Source organism: Sapajus apella, unplaced genomic scaffold (assembly GCF_009761245.1).
Source record: "Sapajus apella isolate SASKATOON/1434 unplaced genomic scaffold, GSC_monkey_1.0 scaffold11, whole genome shotgun sequence".
NCBI classification, from domain to species: Eukaryota; Metazoa; Chordata; class Mammalia; order Primates; family Cebidae; genus Sapajus; species Sapajus apella.
The window spans coordinates 15,193,462-15,206,445 of NW_022436951.1; positions in this window are offsets into that span (position 1 = coordinate 15,193,462).

Consider the following 12,984-nt stretch of genomic DNA (forward strand, 5'->3'; position numbering starts at 1 on the left):
GGGCATGGTGGTTAGCACCTGTAATCTCAGCACTGTGGGAGGCTGAGGCAGGCAGATCACAAGGTCAGGATTCAGACCAGCCTGGAACATGGTGAAATCCCGTCTCTACTAAGAATACAAAAAAATTAGCTGTAATGGTGGCAGGCACCTGTAATCCCAGCTACTTGGGAGGCTGACCCAGGAGAATCCTTTGAACCCAGGAGGCTGAGGTTGCAGTGAGCCAAGATTGCACCATTGCACTCCAGTCTGGGCAATAGTGTGAGACCCCATCTCAAAAAAAAAAAAAAAGAATAAAATAAAAATTCATAATGGAGGGAAATAATTACTATTCCTTGAGATTTGAATATCCAAATGTTAGTAACAGCAAAAAAGTAATTTATAAACACAATGAATAACAAAATTCAAGGTTCAAGTTTCTCTTTTCTTTCCTCTCCCGAGAGAACAGAAAAGGCAGCTCTCAAAAAGAGGAAATGGTTTTATCATAGACAGAGACTTTAGAAATTATCTGCAATAAATGGTTTTGAGATTTTATTTTATTTTTTCTAAAAAAAAGAAAGAAAGAAAGAAAGAAAAAAAGAATAATTAAAAGAAAAAAAAAAAGAATGAAGGAGAGGAAGAAACAGAAAGAGGAAGAGGGAGAGAGAACGGGGCTTTATTGCCCGGGCTAGAATGTAGTCTAAAAATGGGTTTGCCTATAATTGTGCTTAATAATAGAGACATGAAAAAAAAATGAGGGAAGAAACTAACAAACAAGCAGCCAACCAATATTTCATTTAAACCTGTAAATAGATGTGATGTGGTACTGATAAGAGTGTATATTTTGTGTATTTAAAGTGGAGAGTTCTATAAATGTTAATTAAGTTTACTTGTTCTGGATCTGAGTTCAAATCCTGGATATCGTTGTTAATTTTCTGTCTCATTGGTCTGTCTAATATTGATGTTAAAGTCTCCCATTATTATTGTGTGGGAGTCTAAGTCTCTTTATAAGTCTTATATATCTGGGTACTACTGTATTGGGTGTGTATATATTTAGGATCTTTAGCTCTTCTTGTTGCATTGATCCCTTTATCATTATGTAATATCCTTCTTTGCTTCTTTTGATCTTTGTTGCTTTAAAGCAACTCCTGCTTTTTATTTATTTATTTATTTTTGCTCTCCATTTGGTTGGTAAATCTTTCTCCATCCCTTTGTTTTGAGTCTTTGTGTATCCTTGCATGTGAGATGGGTCTGGATGCGGCATACCGAAGGGTTTTGGCTTTTTTTGCCTGTCTGTGTCTTTGGATTGGGGGATTTAGTCGATTTAAATTTAGAATTAATAATAATATATGTGAGTTTAATACTGCTATTTAATACTAGCTGGCTGTTTTGCCTATTGGTTGATGTAAATTCTTGATTATGTTGATGCTTTTTACTTTTTGGTATTTTTTAGAAAGGCTGATACTGGTTGTTCCTTTCTATGTGTAGCGGTTCTTTCAGAAGCTCTTGTAAAGCAGGCCTGGTGGTGATGAAATCTCTGAGTGCTTGCTTGTTCACAAAAGATTTTATTTTACCTTCACTTATGAATCTTAGTTTGGCTGGATGGTAAAATTCTGGGTTGAAAGTTCTTTTCTTTAAGGATGTTGAATATTGGCCCCCACTCTCTTCTAGCTTGTAGGGTTTCTGCTGAGAGATCTGCTGTGAATCTGATAGTCTTCCCTTTATGGGTAACCTGACCTTTCTCTCTGGCTGCCCTCAGTATTTTTCTCCTTCATTTCAACCCTGGTGAATCTGGCGATTATGTGCCTTGAGGTTGGTCTTCTTGAGGAATATCTTTGTGGTGTTCTTTGTATTACCTGGAGTTGAATATTGTCCTGCCTTGCTAGGTTGGGAAAGTTTTCCTGAATAATATCCTGAAGCGTATTTTCCAGCTTGGGTTGATTCTCTTCGTCGCATTCAGGTATACCTATCAAGCGTAGATTAGGTCTTTTCACATAGTCCCATATTTCTTGAATACTTTGCTCGTTCCTTTTTATCCTTTTTTCTCTAATCTTGTCATCTTGTTTTATTTCATTAAGGTGGTCTTCGACTTCTGATATCTTTTATTCTGCTTGATCGATTCGGCTGTTAAAACTTGTGCATAGTTCACGAAGTTCTCGTGTTGTGTTTTTCAGCTCCATTAATTCACTTATATTCCTCTCTAAATTGTGTATTTTTGTTAACATTTCATCAAACATTTTTTCAAAGTTCTTAGTTTCTTTGCATTGGGTTAGAACAAGTTCTTTTAATTCACAGAAGTTTCTTATCATCCACCTTTTGAAGCTTGCTTCTGTTAATGGAACACAGTCTTTCTTCATCAGGCCTTGTTCCGTTGCTGATGAGGAACTGTGATCCCCAGTAGAGGGAGAGGCATTCTGATTTTGGGTATTCTCAGCCTTTTTAGGCTGTTTTCTTCCCTTCGTTATAAATGTATCCATCTGTGGTCTTTATAATTACCATCTTTATAATTGGGTTTCTGAGTGGACGTCCAACTTGTTGATTCCCAGCGCTAAAATCTGAGCAACCCACTGCGCCGGCCAAAACAGCGGCATTATGATTGATGGTGCTTTTCTGACTCTGCATCAAGTACCACCGCATCAAGGCAGCGGCAAAAACTGCTTCGTTGGCCACAAGAGTTGCGCTGGCAACCCGTGGGGCTCCTCTGCTGGGAATCTCCTGGTGCATGAGCAACAAAAATTCATCTGAAAGTGTGGCATCTTCTTGTTCTCTGCGCTTTCACTGGTAGCTACAACCCCGAGCTGCTAGTGATCAGCCATCTTGGATCTCTCTCCTAGTTTTAATTTTTATGTGATAGAATACATTTCTAAGACATTGGTATATTATTTTGAAACTAACAATTGCACTCATGAAAAATATTTTGCAATATATAGTAGAGTTTGGATGTTTACAGTCTACAATCCAGCAACTCCACCTGTAGTCTATAATGCAAAGGAATTCTCACACATTTGCAAGAATTAAAAAATAAAAAAATGTTTAATACATGAGTAACAACGTAGTTTACTAAAGCAGTATCTTGCAAACAAACTCTATGTCAATCAAAAACAAAACGGGCAAATAAATGATGGGTATATCCATAGAATAAAATACTACTCATAGAGTAAACTAGATTACATTGGTGAATATATTAAAGCTAGTATTGAGAAATAGAAACAAATTCCAGAAGAGCACATAAAACAGCAGTCCCCAGTCTTTTTGGCACCAGAGACCAGTTTCATGAAAGACAATTTTTCCACAGATGTTAAGGGGATAGTTTTGGGGAAAAATGGTTCCACCTCAGATCATCAGGCATTAGTTTCTCATAAGAAGTGAGCAACCTAGATCCTTCCACATGCAGTTCACAATAGGGTTCCAGCTCCTATGAGAATCTGATACCACAGCTGACCTTATAGGAAGTGGTGCTCAGGCTGTAAGCTCACTTGCCCACCACCCACCTCCTGCTGTGCAGCCTGGTTCTTAACAGCCCATAGATCAGTACCAGTCTGTGGCCTGGGGGTTGGGGATCCCTGACATAGTGTATTACTATTTTATTTTTAAAGTTAAAACACATGTAAAGAATGCAGTACTATATATTATTTGATTAAATATTTAATAATGTATATTACAAAATATTCAGAAATGAATGAAAATAAGAAACAGCAATTTCAAGATACTGGTTATCTCTATCAAAAAGAGTTTATGCAATTGATAAAGAGTACACATGTGACTTCAACTGACTTGATAAGGTTTTATTTACTTATTTGTATACTGGATGGTGCACATGCAGATATTCCTGGAAATAGTTTTACACAACTCTATAGATCTTAAATATTTTATAACAAATTACTAAAGAAAACACCTCTTAGGATACATTATACATTGATTAGTATTGTTAATAAAACAATACTTATTTAATTGTAAGTATTATTGCTAGTAAGAAAATTGCACCATGACTTCCATGGATTTTTTTTAATACATATTCACTTAGTTTACATTCTATAAGTAGGAATATGATGTTAAGAACATTTATCATTAAAAATTATCAAATATAAAGATGCGTCCTCTTTAGCTAGAAGTATACATAACTATATAGCTAGCAACCACTTTGATAAAAATAAGTTAATTTGACGTTATTAATTATAAATTAAAATATCAATGAGTTATTTGCCTTCAACAAAGAATTGTAATCTCGGGAACACTGAGTAAGCTCAGGATACTGACAATTACAATTAAAATTTATTCAGAAAAAAAAAATGGGATAATCTATTAAGATATGTACATGATTTTTTAAAATAGAAGTTCAGCCCTGAACCTGTGGAAATCAAAACTTTTAAAAAGCCTAAATAAAAAAAAAAAAACTACAGGTGGATTACTATCTAGGGAAAAAGTTTTCAATTGCAAAATGTATATAACAACTTAAAGGTTTATAAGTAGAAGACTGACAATAAATAATCATGGGGCATTCATCATAAGAAATACATCTATTTAAAAAATATTTGAATTGTAAACTATTGGCAAGAATATAGGTAAAAGATATTAAGTAGGAAAAATAAAATATATCTATTATGTTTATTATTTACCACATATATTTGCTTATACATTATATATCTCAGGATATCACTGAAAGTAAAACAAAATAACTGCATGTGAGTCCATATGAATAATTACAGAGAAGAGTGTGAAAAGGTTCACATAAAACTGTGATAAATAAAAAACCCAGAACCTTGCACTGGAAGGATAAATCAATATATAAGTGTGTCAACATCTTATCATTTCTTTTGTTACCAAGACTATTATTTACGTGAGAATATTTTTTAAAGTCAAACAGCTTACAAAGTAGAAAATGAATTGTGATTGTAATACACTTTTTAAGAGAACATAAGTCAAACATCCTGAAGGAAATTCATATCATTCAGAAGCAAGATATAAATATAAAATAAAATCTCTTCTACTTTATTAGTATGCAATTTTTATCTCTGTAGAATATACATATACTCCTCTTCAGACAGTAAATGAGGATATTTTTTCTTTCATTTCTTAATCTGATGCTATATGATGGTGATTAACATCTGGGAGTGGAGATGACTGAATTGGCAACTGGAAAACCAAAAGAAGCTTCCATTCATGTGTACAAATCAAGTCTCTTGATAATGATTGCAGACATGATGTGAAGTGCTTATTGCTAGTGAATCATAGTTGGTCCAAAGATTTTGCTGTAAAAGGCTTCTTGATTCCCAAACTTTTAATAGGAAATGGTTGTAAAAGGGCTCTGCCAAATCAGAAATTTGTATTAAAGCAACGTCATGACATTCTTGATTGCTTTTGCCCAGGCTGAGCCCATCCAGCAGTGCACTCACTAAAAATGCACCTGGTACAAAATGGGCAAAGGACATTTTTGTTGTGCAAACTTGAAAAAACAGAATACCATCCTTCTTTTTGTAAGTCTTTCAACACAGATGTAGATTTAAAAATAACTGATACAAGGAGAAGGAAGCGTTTAGCTTTGCAAGCCAGTGGAGTCTTTGCTGGAGGGTGAGACGAGCCCTTCATAGAAAGGCTTTCACTCTGGTAGATGTGTTCACCACCTCATCTACTTCAGTGTCCACTTGTGCAGACAGTTTAAGTAAGCTCCTGTTTACATTTGTAAGCAAAATCATTGAAAGCCTTTTTGAAATTGTTGAGTTGGAGGTCCACGAAAGATGGGACTATAAAGAAGATTTATAGAATAAAAAGATAACACTTTGGGAGGCCGAGGCAGGCAGCTCATTAGGTCAGGAGATCCAGACCAGCCTAACACAGTGAAATCCCATCTCTACTAAAAATACAAAATATTAGCTGGGTGTGGTAATATGCTCCTTTAATACCAGCTACTCAGGAGGCTGAGGCAGGAGAATCACTTGAAGCCAGGAAGCAGAGGTTGCAGTGAGCGGATACCAACCTGGGTGACAGAGCAAGCCTCTTAAAAAAAAAAAAAGAATAAAAAGATAAAAGTAACTTCAGAATTCTAATGGCAGGGATGATTTTAAACATCAATATGTCTAGGAAACTGCAGAAATGAAAAGATCTAAAAGAAAAACAGAGAATGAAAGCCACAAGCACTACATTTCTACTTTGTCTAGGTGTGAATTTCCTCACACTTTCCAAGGCAACGAGATTCTGTGCTATATCTTAATCTTAGGAGAAGATATGAAATGAAATATAAAATAAATGTAATGCTATAGTTTATAGACTCCTTTGCTTATTGAAATAGAATCATAGAAAAGGAGCTTAGATGTGATTTAGTCCAATCCCTCAGGAAAATTGGGGCACAGAGAAGTGAAGAGATTTAGGCACATTTATGGGAGAAAAGCCAGCCATTAATGGAGCAGGGATTAACATGTAGGACTGCTAAACTGTCTTCGGTGATTTTTATTTTTGTATAAAGAGAGAAATAATAAAACAATTCATCTATATAGTTGAAAAATAAATATTTATTAGGCACATCTTAGTAATCTGATATTCTCTTATGTCTCAGGATAGAGCTGAGAACAAGGCACGTTTTTTATTGGGATACTGTTCAGATTCTAATGGGGAGACAGGCAATAAAAAAGTGAAAGAAGGAAAAAAAAACAGTGCAAAATGATAATTAATGTTGCATAATAAATAGAATAAAATGTGTGAATGTAATATTACCTGAGACGGTGATATTTGAGCTGGTTTCTAAAGGACAAGGGTCTGTCACTGTGGGAAATATGTTAAGAGAATATCTGGTAGAGGGTCTTGAGACTCCCAAATCTAAAAATGTGAAATGAATTTGAGATGCTTATGCGTCAGAAGGAAAGATGTGTTTGGAGAATAGTAACCATAAAGGCAGGTGTTAATCAAAATTGTGTGGAACCATTCAGGAGTTAGAAGAAGTAAGACATTGAAAGCATATAAATAAGTCTGGATTTTATTTTAATGATTGAAAAAGCCATTGGCATATTTTAATACAGAAGCTATTACATTAACATGCTATGAATAAATTGATTTATATAGAGGCAATAGCAGAATCAAAGAAATCAATTAGAAGATTATTAATTTAGTTCCCGAGGTAAACAATCCTTTGATTAAAGTGCCAGCAGTAAAAAACGGGAATCATTGATTACCTATCTTTTATTTTTTGAGGATAAGACTGATAATTCTTCAAAATAACACATTATGAGAAATTAGATGAAAAGAAGAATTAAGTGTATTCCACCTGGTTTGAGCAATCGGGTGAGCTGTGGCATCCTTAAGATGAGAAAAAAACAAGACTGTTGTGCAGTAAAGTCAGGAATCAAACTTGGACTTTTTACTTTAAAAAATGTATGAGACAACAACATGGAGTTATCAAGAAAACCATGGGATTTATGAATCTGGAGCTCAAGACACCTAAATGGGTAAAGATACAAATGTGAAGTCATCTACATATAGATGTTAGAGTCATGTGACTCGAGAAGATTCCTCTATGAGAGTAAAACTAATGTGACAGTATAACATCAACTCTAGGGATCTCTAGCTCAGTGAACTAGAAGTAGCACATGTGACTGAGAGGAAATGTACTATGAGGGGGGAAGAAAATGATACAATTATGGTGTCATGGTGAAGCCATGTTTGCAAGATTGTGACTGAGACAATGAGAGAGATCTAACTTAACTGACTCAATCTTGCTTGTAAGCTTCAGATGGTCCTTGTTCATTCCTGGGTATAGGCTGAAATAACTTCAAGATAAACATCGTTTATAGTTTGTGGTTTAAGGCAAAGTTGATAGGGGCCCTTTCCCAGGGCAGACCTCCTTCTTTCCTGGGAACTAGATTACCTTGGTAGGACTAACATTAATCACAATATTAGAAAATATGGTTTAGGAGTCATGCCACAGGAGGCTACAAGATTGTGACCCTCCCTAAACTGCTACTAAGATCAGTGCATGAGATATTTTGTGGACACTGCACTTGATGGATCAACTATCACTGCCTTGATAGTGAATTGGCTCATCAGACCCTGTGGCCCCAGTCCAGGAGCTGATTCAGCACAAGAAGACAGCTTTTTGTCTTTGACTAATTAACACTCCCAGCTCACTGCCTTCTCCCACCCACCAAGTTGTCTTTGAAAACTCTGCTCCCCGAATTCTTGGTGTGACTATCTGAGCAATAATAAAACTATGGTCTCTCTCACAGCCAGCTCTGGGTGAATTATGCTTTCTCTACTGCAATTCTCTTGTTTTTATAAATTGGCTCTGTCTAGGTGTTGTATTGGACCGAGCGTAGAAAGTTAGCACCAAGACAAAAGTATGCCAGATTGCAGGGTCATTTATTATGCCAGCGACCACAGAGGACTCACGTCTCTCCAACCTGTGGTGTCAAAAGGAGGGTGCCACGACTTTTTATACCCGAAAAATCATCTTGGGAGTGGGGGTGAGGAGCGGGGATGGGGATGAAAAGGTTTCGGACATTCCAAGGTCCAGGGGATTCTGTAATTCACCTCCTGGGTGGAGACAAGGGCGGGGGTCTCTGGACATTCCAAGGGCCAGGGGACTTTTGTCATTCTGTTTGTTACTTCAGTGGTTTACAGAAGTCAAGATATACATTTGTTTACACATTGTCTGGGTGGTGATAGAAGTCACAGATTTTAGCAGTTACTGATAAGAAAAGGTAAGCAGCTTTACATAGTTTTGCAGAACAAACTAGCAGTTCTAGTTACAGAGGCCAAGGACAGTAGTTATTGTGAGGAGAATGGGGCAGCCATTTCAACTTATTTAAAAAACAGTTTTGCATTTTATAAAATAGTGTTGCTCAGGTTCTGGCTCTAGGCTAGCACAATATCACATTCCCCCCTGTTCTTTAACATGTATTAAATCTTTAATAGGTTTCCTCTTCTTGACACAAGGGCCCATAGTTGGATCTCAGAACCATCAATTTTACTGAGTCTATTCTTTCCTGAATAAATTTGAGGAGCATGTTTAGAAGGCATGGTCCAAATGTTAATCCTAGTACTATTAAGACCAAGGGTCCTGCTAATCCAGTGAGCAGGGATGTTAGCCAGGGGGACCAAGAGAACAGTTTTTGGTACCAACTTTCTGAGGTTTCTCTAAGGTGCCTTCTTGTTTCTATATTTTGTCTAACCATTGCAAGGCTGTTTCGGATGATTCCAGAATTATTTGCATAGAAGCAACATTGTTCGCAGAGAGCTGCACACAGTCCTCCTTCCTTCAAGAACAATAAGTCTAACCCCCTTCTATTTTGTAATACCATTTCAGCCAATGAGTCCACTTGTTCAGCTAATTTGGTGATGGAATTTTCCAGATGAGTAATATCTGCATCTATTTGGGACAGAGTTTTGAAATTTTGGTCCCCAGTGACTAGGGGAGATATTCCTATAACAGTGGACCCTGCTATTCCAAGCCCCACTAATAGGGGTATAATTACGGGGGCCCGTTTCCAACGCCTGTCTGTATCAGGCGCTATGAGAATTTCACCTTGGGGTCCACTATAAACATTTACCAGCGGTAGTATACATATGGGCGTACAAAGAATGGGTTTTGAGGAGTTGCTGAACTGGTAGGTGGAAATACAGCTCGTGAGGCCAAAAGTACAGGCGAACCAAACAGAGTCTGGTGCAATGTAGTAAAAACTTGTCCGGTTATAACTTAACATGAGGGTGTTTTTGCAAAAACGTCGGTATGGGGAGCTGGCGAGATTATAGTTAGGGATATGGAAACATCTGCCTTCTCCTTCCAGATCCCCTAGGGTTATGTGGAATTGCTTTTCAGTACATGAGGCACTCGAAGGGGCTATATCGAGTTGTGCTGCTAGGCCTGTGTAAAACGGTGGCTGTGGATTTAGGCATAGCCAGCAATCTTTGCCTAGGTCTGGGTTTGTCTGGTTGAGTAGGTGATGTGTGGAGGACAACATGTTTAGAAGGTTCAGGCCTTCTATGTCTGGGGGGCTTCTGTGGACAGGTTAGGAATGGAGGTAGTGGAGCTCGAAGTGGAGGATAGGTTGGGAATAGGGGTAGCTATTTGGACCTTAGGGGAGGTTTTTGGGGGTTTTAGGACCTTGGCTATGGATCCCATTGGGCGGTCGGGTCTGGGCAACGGTATACGCTGATGGTAAAGATGTTTCCCATGTCCCATCCACTCATATATACTCTGAGGCCCCACGTGCGTCCTGTAGCCCACCTCCCATCTGGATACAGGACTATTATTTTAAGTGGGTTACAAGAACCGGAGGGGCAAGGGTCTGGGGGAGGGTCTTGGGTGAATGAGATGAAAGAGTCTCTGTTTGCAGTATATCCTGTTATAGTGGAGACAGTTTCACAACCCCAATAGGGGCAAAAGAATTCATTTAAGTCTCCACAGTTCCATCTTTTTTGTGGGGTGGATCCTGGGCACAGATATAACCCCATGGTCTGAAGTTGTTGCTCTGACCCTAAACTGCCTCACCCAGCTATACCTCCACTTGTCCTGAAATTTAAGTGGGGGCCCAGAAGGGCAAAGAGGTCCAGGGAGAAGGTAATGGGGGTCTCCGGAGAGTACTCCAGGGTTAGGTTGACTAGGGTGGATCCCTTTCTGGTTAAGGAACTAACATATGCTCCAGTAGAGCCCTCAGTGATGACCCATCGATAGTAGGTGGGTGCCAAGGAGGGTCCCTTTCGGAGGGTGGTTGCAGGAATCAGGGAGATTAGGATAATGACCGAGAACGCCGCAATAGTCTTAGCTTTAGGGGGTTCGTTGAGGATGGAACCACTTCCCGTCTTGACGTGTGAGTGGTGAATCCAGGCAGTCAGTCCGTCCACCTTGATTGCCGTGGGGGTGACCAGGATTACCGTGCAGGGTCCTTTCCAGCGAGAAGTTAGGCTGGAGGCAGTGAATCTCTTCACCAGGACTTCATCCCCTGGCTGGAAGGGGTGTACCAGCTGGTCAATGAGGTCTACTGGGGTAGGTTGAGTCTCCCTGATGAGCGAGTGCACCTGGGACTGAACAGACTGGAGTGCCTGCAAGGACTTAAGGAGTGTATGGTTATGGACTTCAGCATGTATGACATTCGAAAGTTTGGGGAGTAAGGGAGGGGGACTTCCAAACATAATCTCAAAAGGAGTGAAGCCTTTTTTATAGGGAGTACATGGGGTACGGAGGAGAAAAAAAGGAAGCAGGTTGACCCAGTTTTCACCGGTTTCCAGAATGAATTTTGTCAAAGCTTCCTTTATGGTCCGGTTCATCCTTTCAACCTGCCCTGAACTTTGGGGGCGATAGGCACAGTGCAGTTTCCAGGATATGCCCAGGGCCTTTGCCAGGCCCTGTGAAACCTGAGCTGTAAATGCATGGCCATTATCTGATCCCAGTGTCAGGGGCAAGCCGAACCGAGGAACCAGGTCCTGTAACAATTTTTTCGCTACTACCAGTGTGGTTTCTGACCTAGTAGGAAAAGCCTCGACCCATCCAGAGAAAGTGTCTACAAACACAGGGACGTACTTATAGCCGCACGCTGGGGGCTTTATTTCAGTAAAATCTACCTCTCAGTGTTCCCCTGGGCTAGTACCCCTGAGCCTCCTGGGTTAACCCTGGCACATACATCACAACGAGTAGTAGTTTCCCTAACAATCTCATGTAAGTGTGGAATGTAATATCTGGCCCTCAGCAGCTCGGTGAGTTTTGTTTGTCCTAAGTGAGTGGCCTGGTGTGTGTCCTTAACTAGAGCCCGTCCTAGAGCCTCGGGGAGCACAATCCTTGTGTCCGGTAGAATCCACCATCCTGTGGAATCTTGCCGTCCCCCCTGTTCTTTGGCAAAGTTTTCTTCCTCAGGCAAATACGTTGGGGTAGGAGGCAGGGTTGGGGCCGGCAGAGTCACAAGAAGAGTCAGAGGTTTTACTGGCCCCAAGGCTGCCTGTCTGGCCTGTAGGTCAGCTGCCCTATTTCCCCTTGCCTCTGGTGAATCTCCCTTCTGATGTCCTTCACAGTGCATCAATGCCACTGCCTCAGGATTCCATATGGCTTCTAGTAGAGCTAGGATTTCCTCTTTGTTTTTGATGATTTTTCCCTCTGAGGTAAGCAACCCTCTTTCTTTATAAATGGCACCGTGCACATGGGCCGTAGCAAAGGCATACCAGCTATCCGTGTAGATGTTAACAATTTTTCCCTCCGCCCAGTCCAAGGCCTTTATTAAAGCTATAAGTTCAGCCTTTTGGGCTGAGGTTCCGTGTGGAAGAGCCTGGGCCCAGATAACCCGCTCTAGAGTGACTACAGCTGCCCCAGCGTACCTGACTCCGTCGACCATGAAACTGCTGCCATCTGTATACAGTACCTCCTCTGGGTTCCACAGGGGAACGTCGGTGAGATCCGGTCGTGCAGCGTGGAGGACATCTATTGTCTGTTGGCAGTCATGTATGGGCTTCTCTGGCTTGCTGTCGGGTAGCAGTGTGGCGGGGTTTAAATCTGTGGTTTTTGAAAATTTTATGCGGAGCTGGTCCAAAAGTAAGGCCTGATATTGAGCTATGTGGGCATTAGACATCCATTTTCCCGGAGCTCCACGGAGTAGTGACTCCACCGCATGGTGTGCCCTAAGTTCAAATCTTGCCCCAAAGTCAGTTTGTCTGCCTCTTTGACTAACAGGGCCATAGCTGCCACCGACCTCAAACAAGCTGGCCACCCAGAGGCTAAGAGATCAAGTCTTTTTGAAAGGTAGGCAACTGGTCGGGACCAGGGTCCCAATGTCTGGGTGAGCACCCCCTTAGCGACTCTCTGTTTCTCATGCACAAACAACTGGAAAGGTTTAGAGATGTCTGGCAAGGCCAAGGCTGGGGCTGCAGTCAGGGCAGTCTTGAGCTTGTCAAAAGCCTGTTGCTCCACCTCTGTCCATGTCGAGGGCTGATTTCCTCCAGCACAGGCATACAGGGGCTTGGCTATCTCAGCAAATCCCAAAATCCATAGCCTGCAGTACCCTGCTGCCCCAAGGAGGGAATTCTCGAACTTGGCGT